This window comes from Chroicocephalus ridibundus, chromosome 1, assembly GCF_963924245.1.
Source record: "Chroicocephalus ridibundus chromosome 1, bChrRid1.1, whole genome shotgun sequence".
Lineage (NCBI taxonomy): Eukaryota > Metazoa > Chordata > Aves > Charadriiformes > Laridae > Chroicocephalus > Chroicocephalus ridibundus.
The window spans coordinates 192406417-192424413 of record NC_086284.1 but is presented as its reverse complement, the minus strand read 5'-3'; the positions used below and the strand labels follow the sequence as shown (position 1 = coordinate 192424413).

The following is a 17997-nucleotide window of genomic DNA, read 5'->3' as shown; positions in this document are numbered from 1 at the left end:
CCAAAAGGCTAAAATAGAATAAGTTACACAGGAGGTGACAATGGTGACCGTATGTATGGAAGCATTTCATGTAAGAGAGATGGGCCAGAGCAGGAAAAGAGAGATTGCAGAGGAACAGGGTACTCTGTCATAAATGGCATGGTGAAATGGAATACAGAACAATTGATAACCATGATTTGTATCATAAGAAGTGATCAAGCAGAGATTTAAAAGACCAAAAGAAATGCTCTTTTATTTAGTGCATAATTAAATAAAGGAACTCATTGCCACAGGATATTGTGAAGGTAAAAACTCTAATAAACACATACAAAAGTCTAATAGATTCTTGACATGAAGAACCATGGGGTCCATTAACCATAATGATGTACCTACTGCCTCCTGCTCAGGTTATCCCCCAACCATGAGTTACATGACAAAGAAAAGGTTCCAAAACCATTATCACTCTGTCCATTCCCTGCTCCTGGACGTTTTTTCATAAGTCCCTGTCTACTTATTTTTGGAGGAGAAATCCTGGATTACGATTTATTCTTATGCGTGGCAAAATTTGTGTTCTTATATTCTCAAAGCTAGAACTTTTTTGATAGAAAAATAGAAGACCACCCTTTCAAGATAGGGTGTAGCACTTTGTACTCAACTTCCCACAGGCAGCCAAAGTAACCCTCTAGAGCCTTAGTATACTCCAACTACAGCAGAGATCAGTAGAGAATTCCTTTAATATTTGCCTTTTTTGCCCAATCTGGTATTTTCTTTTAACCTAGCTCTGACCAGTACTGGCAGAGCCAGTAGACTACTACATGATTAGCATGAATTTGCCTCACAGCAGATATTACCTAGAAATCAGTGATTTTAACACTGTACCCGAATAAGCATTCCGTACATATACATATATATATATCTATACACACACACATAGGTTTCTGTTGAACCGTACAAGTCACTATCCCAAGATAACACGATGGGAGTTGAAACCAAGACATTCATTCAGGCTTTAGAGTTTTCCTTGCATAATCTATAGCCTGGACATCATTTGTCCAAAACTACCATTTATGCTCAGACTGTTCCTATAAAAAAGCCAAACTTCAGAGTTTGTCAAAAAGTATTTGTTCTGCTGTGTGTCTAATACAATATAGTCTATCTCATTGTACTCACTCATGCTTGTAAAGGCTGCTGAATAGGTCAGAGTGCTTGCCATTACTGGCCAGGCTGCTCACACAGTCTGTGGCCCACCATCACCCTCAGACAATGCACAGGTTCAGGGAGTTGTCTTTCAGGAGCAATATCTGCCACATGCCATGTGGGCACCCTGTTTTGGGAGGAAGAAGATTCAGGCACAGGGACATGACATCCACTTTGCCTTCAGAGGGCCAAGAAAGGCCTATTATACATAACTGTTCAGGCACAGCCTCTGACTACTGTAGAGAGGTATCATTCCAGGTGCTAATTACTTGAAGAATATTGATGTCACTCTGGTTTTTGCAATTATACATTGACACCATACAGATAGCCTTGGGAAAATTCCTTGTTTTGTGTGGGCTGAATATCATAGATGATTGTGGTGGTTTCTCCCAACTTTAACATTTGTTAGTCTCTGGTGCTCCTAACTGGCTTCTTTTTTACTGACAGAGTCTTCTGGCTCCTTAAAGCATCATTGGCACCGGGAAAGACAGCTATGTGGAACCTTTTTGGGCAGTGCAAGCGTATGGTGTGGTGCAAGCTGCAGAATACAGTACTGGTGTTCTTCCTGATGTTGGTCTTGTAGTCGGATGTGGCTGTTTAACGCTGATGTGTACATTTCTTGGAGAACCGCGATGAAGCCTTTTCCAAAAACTGCCGGCCCCACACCTTGCTCAATCCACTGTGAAAGAAAGTACTTTTGGCTTTGAGATATTTGGGTTAAGTGTGCATGTTCTTTCATTTTAACAATGAACTGAGGGTAGATCCAAACTGTCTCTCTCTGCAAATAAGCAACCATTTTCAGGCACACCTTGATGCTTTCTGAGATAGAAGTCTTCCTGTGGGGTTTTCTTCTTGCTCAAGGTCAGATAACTTTCACAGTACTCACACCATCTACAAGATTTACTGCCAGTTATAAAAATAACTGTGAAATACAGGTTTATTCTTGATGCCTGGAAGTGGGCTTGGTGTGGTAACTGGTCTATAAATAATAAAAGTAAATATCCATGCATGAATACTTTGAGGCATAATGCATGTGCTAAACACACAGTATATGTACCATCAAGTATTTCAGAAATATCTAATATGTTCTGAAATATATATTCTGCTTTTTTCCCTCACCCCATAAATTGAGCAAATGTCTCTGGAGCCATGTGTCTGCACTCAGCGTTTGGTCCTGTGCTACCAAATCATCTGCATGGGGAAACACAAAGGCATCCATTGCATAAGCCACCTGCTCCGTGGATCTATAGCCACGGACAACAGCATTTGTGGCTGGTTTACCGCTGCCTTCTTGTCCCTTCTCTTCCCTCCCACGCAGATTTGTGAGGGACTAACACAGGCTCCTACGACTTATTTAATGTCAGCCAGGAAAGTTGAGGCTTCATGGAAAAGGAAAAGGGAACAAACCACACTGAGCAAAATGCTGGCCAAGTTTAGGTTTCCCATGGATTAAGGAAGCATCAGCCAAGTTAACCAAGGCTGTCAATGCAGGTCATGAGGAGAAAGGATGTAGATGAGGGGGATGAACCCTCAAATGACAGCTGGGTTCTCTTTGTCTTTCAGCACCAGACTTTAGAGAAATGCTAGATGCACATAAAGATTTCAGGAGAAAAGACATTTTTGGAGACATGCTTGTCTTGGAAGTTTGTGGATGTCATTTTGGTTAGAAAATCACACAGCAATGAACTCGCTTTAGTATAGAAACATTCTTATTACATTTTTTCTTTTTCTGTGGTGATCTGAAGTACACAATGGTTATTCCCTTGTGGTGTAAATCTGTAATGTATATTACCTGGGTTTGGCTGACAAAAATGCTTCGGCAAATATTTCATCCAATTCCTGCAATTGTTTGTCTTGGTTTTGAGCACTGAGTTCATAGTCCACATTGAATGACCAACCTTGTGCTCTATTCAGCCACAGATAAAGAGAAATTTCAAGGTAGGACTTAAGCAGAGAAGCAGTTTTTTGAGGAGTAGCTACACGTTTCTGCATATTTTTTGCAGGAAAGTCCCTTTTTGACCAAAATAGAACAGACGTCTGATGGCGTCTGGTTGTATATTCATGTATCTATACACAGGGATATACATATAGACTTCGGGGATCTATATACAGACCTATGTTCTGCAAGGGTATCATCATCGTTTGGAGCCTTCAGACTCATTCTCAAGAGTCCTGATTATGCTTAATGCCCATTCGTGAAAAAGAACACCCCTTTGTGCTCCTGACAGCATGGTGAACCTGAAGGGAGGAGGCGTCCTAACTGTTTAGAGAAGGTACACTGTGTAAACCTTATTTATACTTTCTTCAAAGAAACAATTTGAGCCAAATTCTCCAGCACCTCTCCAGGTGATTCGTTATGTTTTCTAGGGTGTCAAAACTCCTATTCAGTCCAGCTAAGTCACTTCCTATCTATCTCGTGAAGCTTGAGTGCTTCTCTCTGTCTTCTTGGAACCTAAGGAAGTGTACCTAGTGATATACAGCACTGGGTTTCTGAAAGCCTGTCCAAACAGTCATTGCAACACAGGAAGTATCTTATAACACGGAATCTGAAAATCAGCCTGAATACAGTTGTAATTCAAAATATATGGTAATCACAGCAGCTGATAGTTGTTAATTATGAGCCATGGTCCCAATGAGGACTAAGCTCAAGGGATGTGTGCATGATGGTCTATGTTAGTGCAGATGCTGCTGCAGTTATGTTGCAGCTCCAGTGATTTTCTCTTTTTGCTTTTTCCTGAACTGCATGTCTCCCCACAAAAAGGTGCGTGGGATCACTGACAACACAATTAAATCTTCACCAGCAGATCAAAAAATCAAAAAACGTTTCATAAATTCTGGGAAAGTAAACATAATTTAATAATATTTCTTGGTTTTCTTCAACCTTGCTCCTAAAGATCTCCAAACACTTTGCAGACTTTGCAGACGTGACTTCAGTGTCACCGTATCTCCAGCTCATCATCTGATGGAAGGGGAATAAACAGTTAAGCAAGTATGCCGCCTTCTCTAAAATGCAGAGCACCTGTAACACAAAGAAATGAGAGCTATAAAAGTTCAGTGCCTTTGAAGATAAGCTCGTTCTTAGGCAATATGACTAATACCATCAAGGCCGGTTAAGTATGTAAGCATGTGTTTAAATTTAAGCTCTGAATAGCTGCAATAGCCCATATTTTGAAGATATTATAGCATCTAACTCCTGTTGGAGGCAAGGCACCTCAGCTTCTGGAAACCTGCCGTTGTCCAGAATATGACAATTCCCCAGGTATTCAAGATAAGCACTGCCTCGGGCATCTCCTCTTGCCTTAATAGCTGGACCAAGCTGTTCCCTAGCTAGGACAGTAGGTGGCTGTCTCATTTGCAGTAGGCCACACCATATGTGATCCATGGCCAGATAACGCTACAGCTTTTGTAAGGGCCTCAGAATTAGTCACGCAACTGTCAGCAGCTCAGGACAGCAGCTGCAAGATCGCAACTGTCCATGATAGTCCTGTCCCACAGACTGTTTTGGTCATTTGGCCCTAAACCACCAACAGAAAATGAGGAATATATAGGGAAGGAGAGGTGAAGGAAGACAAGTTTCTTTCCATGTTGTTCCATGGCACCACGAAGTCTCTTGTGCCTCGCCTTCCCCTTCAGAGAATGGTAAACTGGGTCACAACCAAGGAAAGCTTCTGGAGCTCCTCAACATAAAATATACAGAAACCCCCAGAAGTCTGCAATGTTATTTCAGAGACTGGAAATAATCTTCCTGTGATGGCGCAGGTATAGGAATAAAATGTTCTGTGTATATTTTATGTTTCTGTATATTTTGAGAGAGATTTGAGGTCACCCTCAAAAGGGGAATTTCTCTTATGAGTTAGGCCTGAATGATTTTACTTAAAATTAATAAATAAGAAATGAAAGAGGAGCTTGTTTCTCCAAAATCCAAGCTGTAAAATATATTTGTTGAGGTTTTTTTATTTTGTTTATTGCTCTTTTCGTATTTTATGTTCTTAGGCAACTACAAGGATTTAAACAGAATTTCTAGTTTTGGTTCAGTAAGATTTTAAAGAAGAGCTTTAACAATCACAGTGCCAATTCAAACTTACTTCCTACTAAAGAGCAAACCCAAGGAATGCTTAACTTTTCTGGTTTAAATTCTTCATTAAAAAGTAAAAGTTTAAATTGGCAGGAAAACTGCTGTTTAAGCTGCTAGTACACTAACATCAGAGAAAGCTGAGTTTTAGCCCTTGGTACTCTGCCAGGTACTGTGCTGCATATAATCAAGATAAAGAGAGAAATAAAGAAAAAAAAAAACATGTGGTAAGATAACTTTTATTTAGCCTTTGTTGCCCTGATGGATTTAATGTAAATAAATTTGCTAAGCATCTCTTGAGGCCATAACCAAGGGATTTTCAGAATCTGTCGATATTACATTAGGCAGCAAGTCCAAGAAATGGTGACATATAACTGCAAAGCACAATCTTGTTTGGTCGTATGATTGGCATATGTTTCTAAAGAAATAGCCCTTATAACTTACTTAAAGTTCTGCTTATGAGTAATAGGCCTTTTTGCTCATGAGTGAAATAATTATGCACAGTATTACACCACTTAGCTCTCTTAAAAGTTATAGCATCAGGGTCCTGATGTTGTAGTTTGGCATTTCAACTGTAAGAACTGAGTTTTCACATTTAATATCTCAGCCACTCTGGATCCTATCCACCTAAAACTTGGCAAGCAGGTTTGTCTGCCCAGATGTTTTTTTTTAATAGTTTAAAATTAGTTAGGCCTTTTCTAGATGTGGAATAGCCAAGAGTTAGTTTGGAGCTAGTGATAGATTATTTAACTGTTTGTAATTATAAAATAATTCTGTTTAAAAAAAAAAAAAGAGGACAATCTGCTACTTGTCACCAATTTTTGTAGACTGCTGCACTTTGGATTTTGAAGCAAAAAAAGTGCTTTAAAACACCCCAAAGACAAACAATGAAAATCAAATATTGGACCTTGGGGCAAGTGAATTCTCCAGCAGACTTTACCAGTTCCACTTTACCTAGGCAACCAGAGGGGTCAAAAGAAAACACTTAACAGAAGTTTAAAATTTACGTTCTACTCTTGCACTGCAGCATGTCAGCCTTGCTTTTTGCTGTGCCTGCGTAGATGACATCTGTGGGGAGAGACAACCGCTCCCAAACTGGTGTGGCCAGTGAGCCACGATCAACCATCAAAATTTCTCATGAGTCACTGTGGAGTCTCATCATCAAGCTGTTAAATAAATAAATAGATAAATAAATAAACCATCTGACTCGGGGGACCTAACATGTTGGCTTTGAAGTCCAGCACTATACTTCAAACCAGAGCCTGGGAGTCAAGAAGAGCAAGTTTTGCTGGGGACCTCAAGATGGCCGTACAAAAAAATTGTCTCTAACATTCGCTGTTCCTGTGCCGGAATAGTCAGAATGGGTCAACCTGAAATATTTCAGACGATCACCCATCCCTTGAGTGTCTGGTAGTTTGCCAGTAGAATTAAAAAAAAAAAAAAAAGGTGTTCTGCCTTGTTATTCAGCAGGCAAATCCTGCAGATTTAGAGCACAGGCATTTTTAATAGACACAATTAAGGAGAGGATCCTAATCCAACTGAAGCCTATAATAGTACTTATAGTTGGAGATGGGCACATCACTGATCCTTTGATTCACTGTCTGAACTGAAAAATTGAGCGAAAATGTATTACTTTGATCCCAAACTGAAACAACATTAGTTTCAATGGCTTCTGCAGGTTTAAAAAAAATACAAAATTAAATCTAAACCGAAAATACTCAGTTCTGTTTAGTAAATTTTTGAAGTTTGCTTTATTAAACAAAAGTATATTTCAGTTTGAAATGTCATTTCAAAATGAACAAATCAAAACACTGCAATTAGAACATGTCTAAGCAAATGTTTTGACTGGAAAAATTCTTTTTCTTTCCCCTCCAATCGAACAGTAAAAATCCGATTTCACAAGTTCTTTTCATTAATTCATTATTTTATGAATTAAAAAATAGTAAAAAATAAAACAGAATTTATTTCCGCCTTCATGAATTTCCAGTCTTTTCCATGGATTTCATGGTTAGGCAATAGCAAAGAGCACCTTTTTAAGGAGTCCATTACACTGCTAATTTGTTGTTCCAAGTGTACAACAATATTCTCCCCTTACATATGTTTATACTGTCTAAAAATACATGCCCATTTTCTCTTTCTTTCTTCTACTGTACTTTACCCTGAGGTGCGTGTGTTAAAAAACATTTGACTGGAAGAAAATAAGTTGAACCATCTGTCCATCAGTCTGTCGTCAAGGCTTCTTACTAAAGGGTTATATTTCTTATTAATTAAAAAAAATATATATATATATTTATCATCAGGCAGGGGTAGTCCTCCTGGCTGTCACCATGGTGTTACCGTGTTGCTGTTGCAGCTTTCCATATGAGCAGAATTAAAGCCAATACCGAAGCCTTACACCCAAGGCAGCATTTCTACAGTAATATCAATGTCATCATCTCTTTCCGTGTGCACAGCCTCTGAGCAACGTACTTAGTAACAACATTGCCGACTTCAGTGTTGGAGTCCCTCTTACTTTCCTATCTTGGATTTAAAAGCCTTCTATTAGGAAAAGAAGATCCCAACTGGAATGAGATTATAATGCAATCATCCGGTTCAGAACATTATGCTATGATTTTAGCAGCATGCTAGAAACTCCCTCTGCTCCCGGGCTTAATGAAATTTGAACTTATTATATGGTTCAGCACAGTTTTTGGAAGACAACCAATAAGTATGGGAGGTTTGCAGTTGAGACAAGGGGCTTGTTTGCCAGGATTTGACTCTCTCGAGGAAAGCTAGCTGCAGGGCCAGATCTTTTCTTTTCATTGGATATAAAACAGCTATGCTCACAGCAGTATTTACTGGTGATGGCAGCCTGTGATAGAGTTATATCTTTCCAGCAATACTTTAACCAGAGAATATCCAGTAATGACTGCAGCTGTATACCCACTCAACGGTGCTTTGCCACTATATAATACAGTATTCAAGAAGGGGCACTTGACTGCAGCAGTGCATTTAAATGTGGAAATCCACCTATTGAGTAAAAATCGCATACTACGTCTTTCTCGGTGATGCTGTATGTGAAATTATAATATGAAGATATGCTGGAATGAAGAAAGAAAAGATGTGTACCTGCACACAACTGCTTGTTCTATTTTTCAGGCTAACAGCTTAGCTGTAACATTTGTGCATTAGCTAAATAACATCTCAAGGGGAGCTGGAGATAGAACCTTGATGTCTCCTGATTGTACGTGTGTGAGTTTGTGCTCTCAAAGGATGGTCCTTAAAAAACTCCCTGCTGGAAGCTATTGTGCATATTGTAAAAGGACCGTTGCTAAGTGCCAATTGAGCTAGTACTGTATACTTGCCATTTTAAAAGAAGATTTCATACCACTTGATTATGTTAAATAGAAATGTTTGAAATTTAAACTGAATTACATCAAAATGGCACAGTAGTTATATGTCTAAAGAGCTGCTGCTACTCTCTCACATAACTAATGTCAATCCCTTCTGGTAGACGGTTTTATGTGAAACTGCGACAGAGTATATTACAGGCGAAGTTTAGAGAGCCTTGATGTAAAAAAGTCATAAATAAATACTACCGTAAAACCAGACCTGTGTTTGTATTAACAAGCAAGAACTCCTTTACGGTAAAGTACTGTCCTTAGCCAAAAAGAGACACCATTTTTTAAGGTCAAAACTTCATCTTTAGCCTTTAGGTTGTGCTAAGGTGTTAGAGGTTTTTCTGTGCAGATGATAACATTTTAGGGGAACTTGGTGAACTCCAGTGATACAATCTAGAGAATATATTTAATAAAAGTAGTGCAGAAATTACCTCAACATCAACTTACCAAGAACAAAAAGAAATAATATTAACAATAGCTAGTCAGCATCAGAATCTGACTGGAATTGTCAGGTAGATGGGAGAAAAGTGAATGATACAGCACAAACAATTGGAAAAATTACTAAAAGAAAAAAAGAGGAAAAGAGATGGGCGTCTACTCTACAAGTACAAATCTGGTCTTTTTATCATCCATAACTGACAACGTCACATGCAGAGATGCGCAAAAATAATAAATTACTTTAAAAAAGCTACTCAAGATTTACGAATTTGAGAGAAATTTGGTAAGTAGTTCTGGGGGAGGAAAGAAAGAAAAAACTCAGATACATTTAAACTAATTTTACTATTCCCAAAACATAGTCTTCTAAATTTTCATTTTGAATTTTTGTTTCAGCTTTTTTCTAAAAGAGACAAAATTCAGGTAAATTAAGTACTTATTTTTTTTAAATAAATTCAATAAATGTCAGACAAATCTGAGGGCAATGGAGTGTTTGATTTTTTTTCCAAGGACTTTATAGTCCAGGTCGTTTGGAAATTCTAAAATGCAATTTTTCATTTAGGGAGTGAAGAGAAAAATAAATCATTTAAACAGCTCAAATAAGACTCCAGGGGCACCAAACGTGTAGTTGCCCATTCTAGAATAGGATTTTATCTTACACTGTGATGAAATGCTCAGCTGACCACTCCCCCACCCACCCCACCCTAGTCAATCTCATTTTACCCTTGGAAAGCAACAGATAATTTCCCTAACAAGAGAGGAATGGCACTTTCGTGCTTTTTCACTCAGCCTCCTGCGATGTCACCAGAATGAGATGGTTAATGTGTTGTGCTGGAAATGATAACCTGCGGAAAGTCCTCCTATGGGTACCAGCCTGCACGCCGTGGGCAACAAAATGTTGCACTCCACACGCTGACCTTCTAGAACATTTTTCAGCTTCCTAGAGGCTGAGCCGTACACTTTGACATGTCTCTTCATCTGATGTTTGTACTCGTGATCTCAAGCTTGGTTTCCAGTGATGGAACCCGACCTATTGGCATGTTGTAAGATTAGAACCAGACCTCAGGCTGCCTATTCCATTAGAAAATTTAAATCTACTGTTCTTCACACAGCTGAAGATCAGCTCCTTTTAGAATGTATTGCAATGGTATTCTTCATTTTTATTTATTATCTACAGGCTCAATACCCCCAAGACTGCACTGTTAGGACTCCGCTGTAGTTTTAGTCTGAAACGCAGCTTGAAATTTATCTCTTATTTGGGTCCTGTTAAAGCACAAAAATATGTACTTTGAGTTAAACGTTGCTTTTGACTGGAATCTGGTGTGGTCAGCTCACTCGTGGGGTGAAGAAAGAAGCGTGGCAGGTTTCTGTGATGCTAGCGCCGGAGCATTGTAGTGGTGAGGCAGCAGACCCAGTTACAATAATTCACTCCTCTAAGCAGTTACTGCTGGTATCTTGTTTTGTAGCAGGATCCATCTTATTCAAGCTCCCACTATAACTAGCACACTGAAGCTCTCACACGACCTCTTGCAAGAGCAACAAACTCCAAGTAGGAGCACAAAGGGATCCTCTGAGGCATTAATCCTGTCCGGGATGCAGTGAACGATACCTGGCAAAAGAACTGACATCCCAGGCTCAGACCAATGCCCACCTTCTTCTTTTTGTTCTGTTTTTTGTTTGTTTGTTTGTTTAATAGAAGCAATTTTACCTTCCTAGGGACAAATCTAAATATGCAGAGTCTAGCTTTTTATAGCTTTACTCTTGTTTTTTGTTAGTTTACCAAATATTCAAGAAATTATTACTATCTTTGATATTCTATGGGCCTTTTGTAGGCTGTTCTTTTTGCTTCTTCTTTTCTGTAATTTACTTATTTACTTCAATTCTATTTCCTATTTAATTGACAATATTGCCGATTTAATAAGTAAACAAACTTTTCTTTCACTGGCAGTTCAGGTCCTTCATTTTTAAACTCCTTCAAAGCTTTTTATATTCTAGTTTTCAAAACATTCTCTTTTGAACGCCTGATCCGTAGTTGCTTATGGTTTGATTTTATTTTAAACTGAACATGAAAAAAACAAGCTTCCCGCAGTTTTCATTCATCTTACTACGAGTTAAAAAAAGAGTGGTCATTATAGTTACGTTTGCGCCCAGGAAAAATCAGCTGTAATATATTTACTAGTCATGTTAGAAAAGCACAGTTATGCAACTATGGCTGCAAAAAATCTCTTCAAGGCATAGAGCTACATATGTCCCCAAAACGAAAGCCCTTGACTAAAAGGGTTTGCAAGTACTAGGTCTTACCTTCCACTACCGCAACCTCCTTTTCACTTATATTAATGTTTACAGTGTAAATGCTATATCTTTTAAAGAAGCATATGGTGTATAAGCATGGACTGATGAATCATCGTGTAAGTGAATGAGAGTGCTGGAAACTGACGATTATGTGGTACATGTGATGTACCTTCTATTACAACACTCATTTGTTCGCGGAAATATTTTAAAATGTGTAGATTTAAAATAATAAAGAAAATCTTTTTTTTTACATTTTGCTTTGAATTTTTATGCTGAATTTTATTGAAACGTACTTTTTAAAATCAGTCATTTTAGTATCCATTTTTATCAAATTATAATCTTTTACCACTTAATAATAGAGAAGCAGAAGCTTTTTAAGCACATAACAACTGTGACAATTTGATGGAATTCAGTTTGAGTAATAATTTTATCAAATAATATATTTCTTTTTAAAAATACCATTTATTAAAACATTATCCACAATTTATGCAGAATGGTAAAGCAAATGTCATTTTTAAACACACGACCCACCTTTTCTGAAAGCGCAGCAGAATCACAACATGTTATAGTAAGCGTTGGCATGCTTTGGAACACGGGATGACTCTATCAATACATTATTAAACTTACAGTTGAGAGCCCAGCATTTCTGAGCTAAATACTACTCTCTCACTTCTATCTGTGCATCTCCATTGATTTTAATGAGTTTTCAGGGGTTTAACTGAAGACAGGATATGATTCTCAGCACCTGGTGCATGAAGACATATTTGTCTGATGTGGACTAAAGCATTCATAAGCTTCCAAAAAGTAAATTTTGCTCTTTTTGAATACCTTCAGGTCTGGTGTCCCAGGGGAAGTGAGGTCCTGGGTACAGGATCTGGCAGGCACTAACATAAAAGCAACCTCAGCATGGATACTTTTAGGAAAGATTGGGGCAAATAATCAGAGGCATTCCTTTGGCAATTGCAGATCTTCAGGTGAAGGATGGAAATAAAATTCCTTAAATTGAAGCTGTTCTGTGGAAATGAGACCCATGCAGAAGATGGAAAACGTACTGAAATACAATAAACTATCAAATATAACAAGTAGCAGGGACTGAAAGCAAAGGTAAAGGTCTACATATATAATTTCAGAAATGGAAACTGTCACTCTCAGTGAGAGCACCAAAAATATTTCTTCTCACACTTCAGCTCACCCACAAAACTCCCAAGAAGAGTTTCTTCCAAGACACCTGGACTGTCTGGGTGAAGCATCAAGCTTATGACATTTCTTCTTTTGCAGCTATTTTTATCTCTGTGGAATATTTTAAAGTTTGTTCTAAAGATTAAGACATTTACCTGGGAGGAGGGTGAGCTGCGTCCTCCAGCTGCAGAAGTCTAGAAAACTCACCGGTTCTGATTGTAGACTCAGCTAAGCAGGCAAACAGCTACACTGACGATGGTCTAGCTACCCCTCAAAGAGGTTGTATGAAGTGAATGGAACTGGCCTGGAGAAGGGACAAATGACATCACAGTAGCTACTGATTTCATTTAGTCAATGAAAGAATAGAGCATTATGCATACAAAGTGGAACATTGTCAACCAAAGAGCCTGAGAGTGCTCCAGCCCCCTTACCTCATAGACTGCAAGGGTATGTAGAGGAGACACAGGTGTAGTGGTCCATTGGCAGAGGTCAGAGCTGAAGCACTGAGACTCTACAGTTTCCTTTGCCTGTTTACATGTGAAAACATCTGAAACAAAAGGAAAGTTTGGAGTCACATTAAACAATTCTTCCCCTTTTTGTTTTTGTTTTTGTTTTTGTTTTTGTTTTTGTTTTTGTTTTTGTTTTTTTTCTCATTCTGGAGAGAGGAAAGTTTTAAATGGTAAATTTTATTTGAGAACACTAAATATTTTTCATCACTTCCACTTCAGAAATCTCTTTTCATAAGGATTTTTAGAAAGAGCCTATTTTTCTGACAATTTGGTCTGCCTTGTCCAGTCACACATGACCAGCATACCAATAAGTATTTTTGTTACAAAATTTGATTCTTCATGCCTGAAAAAACCCCATCAATTTTGAAAAGAGCTCCAGTCTCGGAATACAGTTCCATGAGAGGCAGAGAGATGAGTTAACATCTGTGCATTGCCAGAAAACAAAGCTCCTGCCTCCTACCAACAACTGCATATTCAAATGACATGGTCTTCACAAAACTCTACTCAGGATTAGGAGCCTGCCAGACTCCACTGTAGGCAACTTTAATTCCCTAAAATGGCAGAAGCAAAGCCATCAGGTCAGCTGAGTGGCTTTCTGATGTGTTAATGAGAAGGAAAAAAAAACAAAAAAAAAAGCCCAGTGCAGCATGAGAGCTGCTGCAAGGGATAGCAAACTGTCTTGCCTAGAGCAGGGGGGAAAGAAGGAAAAGTAGGAAGAGAGGTGAGGGAGAAGGAGCATGCCAGTAGCTCAGCTAAGCTACCATCAGCCTCTGGTTTTAGAGGCCTCAACACTACCTTGCCTCTATTTTTAAGATGTTTATTAACGGAAGAACTCGTAAAAGACCACTTTCATTTCTACAGGGAATACTGTGAACACAAGAAGTTTCCCACTTGAGATGAAAGTCAGCTCTCCACACCAACCAACTTGCTCAGTATCTGCTCGGGTTAGTGTATCTGCCGCTGGAACAAGTCCATTTCTTGCTAGGGTGAGATTAGGCCATTTCGTATTTAAGTGCTGACTTGTCAGAAAGTGACAGAAAATAAACTTCTTCAACATTTATTATTTTACTGTCAAGGAATTCGGCAGTTTACTTAATTGTAAAGGAAGGGACACATACAAGTTTAAAATATTTTGCATTTTTAAATATAAACCCTAGGTCAGGATTTCAGGAGGTAAATTCCTTCTTCAGATAAAAACTTGTCTTCCATTAAGATAAAAATGATGTTTAGCCAGGTCTCCTAGTTTCTTTTACAAAGTTTATATAAGACTTTCGCATTCAATGTCTTACCTGACCAGCATGTAAGAGAAACACACACATTATCAGGTTACCTTGAAGAAATCCAACTTTTCTAAGACTTCAAATGAATTCCTGTATTTTGTTTACCTCTAAAAGATGTGTTCCATGACGGTGTTATCACTGTTCCATGTGTCTCTCCTGAACAATTTTCCTACAAGAATTTTGTTGCGGATGCCCTTAATATTTCACAAGTGTTCCATAAAATACTGCTGTCTCTTTAGAATTTACCGTGTTCGTTTCCTGCCTGTAACTGCAGACGGAATATAATTCTTTTAGTGGTCTGTATGAATATTCATAGGTGACAAGTACTCTGAGTTCTAAAATACTGGATGGGAAGGTTTTGCAATTTTTAGATCAGGGCTTCTCTCAGTTGTACCCTGGGATTAAAATGTCTTTATTTCAGTGCAATAACAGAGGAAGAACACAAGATTACAATAGTTTTTAACAAGAAGGAGATAACTTTGCATTATTTTTCATTCTTCTTTCAGTCTCCGTCACAAGGATGGAGTCATGCTGTGACATTCTTTTCTGGGTATTGGAACATGAGAAAGATATACTTGACTTTGAATGTCTCGAGTTTTGTAACGTATAATAGTTGAGTTTTACTTCTTTCACCCCAGTATTTTGCATTTTGATAGGCAAGTGCCACTTCACCGCTAAAGCCCTTCTGCTGACCTTTAACACAGCAGGTAGCTTTAGCAGTGCAATTATCAGGAAGGGTTGTGGTGTCCTGGAGGAAGTCAGCATGTGCACGTGTATAAACTGGGATATCAAGGATGTAAAAAGCAGAGGAGCACATACCAGGCAAGCGAAGTCATTTGATCATGACAACCCAGTCAAGCCAAAGTCAGAGTGGTGGTTATGTCGGAAATTCTTGCTTCGCCTCCTTTATGCATTTGAGTGAAAACATAAGAGAGTAAAGATTAATGTGACCCCATTTTACTTTTTCTTAAACTACTACCATTACCAACTCAAAAAGTTCTGCCTAGCAGTTGAGTAGCAGGAACTCAACGTACAGGAATCTAATTTACCCACTTGATACATATTGTTTATAAGTTTGATCCCTGGTTTCCAGTGTCACGACTGCCACTTGTCCTTACGCAGTTCTAAGGTCGTTGTTTCCAAATGTGGGAGCCTAAAGCTATAAGCATGAATGTATATCAAGGTGTTCATATATATCAATACCTTGTATGAGAAAGAAAGCCAGGATTTGCCCTTCAAAAACAAGACGGCAGCAATAATACAAGTCTCAGTGGGCTATTACTGTAACGTGTTCAGTAAAGGACAATCAATGTACACTGCTATAAGTAGAAGTAAGAGACACCACTCGTGAAAGGTAAAGAAAAACAGACATAAATGTTCCACCTACTGTAGCTTTTGCTATCGCACTTGTAGTTACCACTACTGATGCTGAGGAACTGCTCTTGTTGCTTGAACTGAAAATGTTTTCATGACAGAAGCATTTGTGCTATGTGTTACTTTTGCCCTTACAAATATAATTAAAGAAGTTTGGAGGGGTTTTCTTTTCTTTTAATGAGTAGCACCCTTTAGAAGCACACTTGATACACCCTCTTTGCTCTTTCTTTCCTTACCGTCACTGTTTCTCTTTCCTTCACTTGGTGGCTGTTGTTGTCATACAGTTTGCCTTCCCAGGCTCCAGCCCCCCTCCATCTTCTTCCCATTCTCCCTCCAAACAAAACAAACCAAAACAAAGCTCTGTTCATTATTTTTTCTTCCCGAGACAAGTTCATGTTTTTTCAACATACTGCAGGAGGACAGTGTATGCTGATTTTGCTGCTTAAATATTATTTTTCATCGTTTCTGTGTTTATTTTTCCAAATGTGCTAAGAGACCTCCCAATGAGAACCCTTCTTCCCTCTCCACAGTCCTCCCCTTAGGAATCTCAATGTTGCTAATATCTCTTGGGTAAAATCCAGCCACTGTGTCCACATCAAGTCAAGCTGAATTTACTCCATGCCCTGCAGCTGTTCCATTGTGTCCTTATTACAACACAAGTTTCTGTTTGTTTTATTTATTTATCATTTCTAAGTACCAGGCTTTCTGGCAAAATGTTGCCAGCTGGAAGTTACATGGAAAATGTTTAGCACAGCTTTAACACATGCTCCAGAGTATGTGTACATGCATTTCATTCTTGGTAAATCAGCATTTAGGGAGTATGGGGAAATAGGCTGTGAAATGCAATCAGCTTGTCCTGAGCTACGGTGCTATTTAATAAAATCTCTAGCAAATTCAAATAGCAGAAAGTCTTTAGTCCATGCATTTGCTCCTCCCTGAACTATCAATATCAAAATAGTCTCTTAGGCAACTATGTCAATGAAAAATGAAGAAAAATAAATAGGAAAAAATGAATAGGTATTTCTGATGAATAACCATCATCCCTGACTGTGCTAAATCACATTTCTAATCTCTTTATTTTGAGCATTTATTAGCACTTACTTCCCTCAGTTAAATAAGAATGAAGTGCTATAAATAATGTTTATGCCTCTAGGAGCTGACGTAGAGGGTCTTCTGGTTTTCTGTAGGCTTTCCCTCATTCAGAATTAACTAGTTAACTTCTCTATTGACAAGGCATACAATACAGAATAAGGAAGAAAACTACGTATATCTGTATAAAGTTCCTCTGTTGTTCATATATGGGGGGTGCTGCACTGTCTCACAGATCCCTTCGTCATTGCTTGGTGCAGCAAGAATTCCAATTTCAATGTCTGCTGCTGTCACCCCATGTCATTCCAACAGAGATCTCTTCTACCGTGTTGGCCAAGCACATTGAGAGTAGGTCTGTCTTCCTCAGCAAATCATCCGTCACTTTTGTGTTGAATTTCCACCTGTGAATCATAACAAACACACACTTTGGTACTGACCTCAACAGCAGTACCTCTGTAGACAATTCTACATGTCATGTATCCATCAGTAGAACTTGAAAAAAAAAAAAACAGGAAAAAAATGTGTAGAAACTCCTGGTGAGTATTAACCGTTCTTTTCACTACGAATTTCCAGTTGATACTTCATGAGTTGTCTGGACTGTTATCTAAAATATACTAATCTTAGATAATGATGAACTATAGTTTGATTCTACTTCTGAAACTTCAGCAAGAGTGTAATTTCTAAGGCATTTTCAGGAACAACATTGTCCACTAGGAAACAATTGGAGCGGAACACAGATGATTATTTGTGACAGTTTGGATCCTCACTGCTTATATAAAAGCTGAATGAAAAATGAAACACATATCATAGCATTCATCTATGTAATAAGACAAGGAGCTGAAATAAATGTAATGTATACCTTTCTGAAGTCATCTCGATATATGTATGATGCTTTGCTTCTAATGAATTTATATTTACAATGACTAATTTTCCTCTTCTGTCTCTCCAGCATACATCACCACTGACTCTAATTGTTTAAGGAAGTTCATATTGATGTAAGAGCATCATGGAATCAAACCACTTGAATTTAGGAAGAAAACCAAAACATGGAGGGCTTCAGATGTGTATAAGTCAAAAGATGACCACTCCTTACTTGAACACACAAGTTCTTCTAGCTAGTTATGTATTGGTAGGTATGTGGCGAATGTACAGGACAGTTTAAATCAAACTACAAAAGAATTTATATCAATATGCATAACTAATCAACCTAA

The 17997-nt window shown here is 38.3% G+C and overlaps 1 long non-coding RNA gene across 1 annotated transcript in view; it reads right to left on the bottom strand.

The window, feature by feature from the left end:
* Positions 1-243: 243 nt before the first annotated feature.
* The window catches only part of LOC134510206 (uncharacterized), a 23248-nt gene continuing 5494 nt past the window's right edge, over positions 244-17997 (bottom strand). The window contains exons 2-7 of the long non-coding RNA XR_010069537.1: positions 15934-17187; positions 15143-15227; positions 14429-14591; positions 12966-13081; positions 12690-12838; positions 244-4195 (exon numbers count right to left, since the gene is read on the bottom strand). This is a non-coding gene — a long non-coding RNA (uncharacterized LOC134510206). The remainder of the gene's footprint in view (positions 4196-12689; positions 12839-12965; positions 13082-14428; positions 14592-15142; positions 15228-15933; positions 17188-17997) is intronic.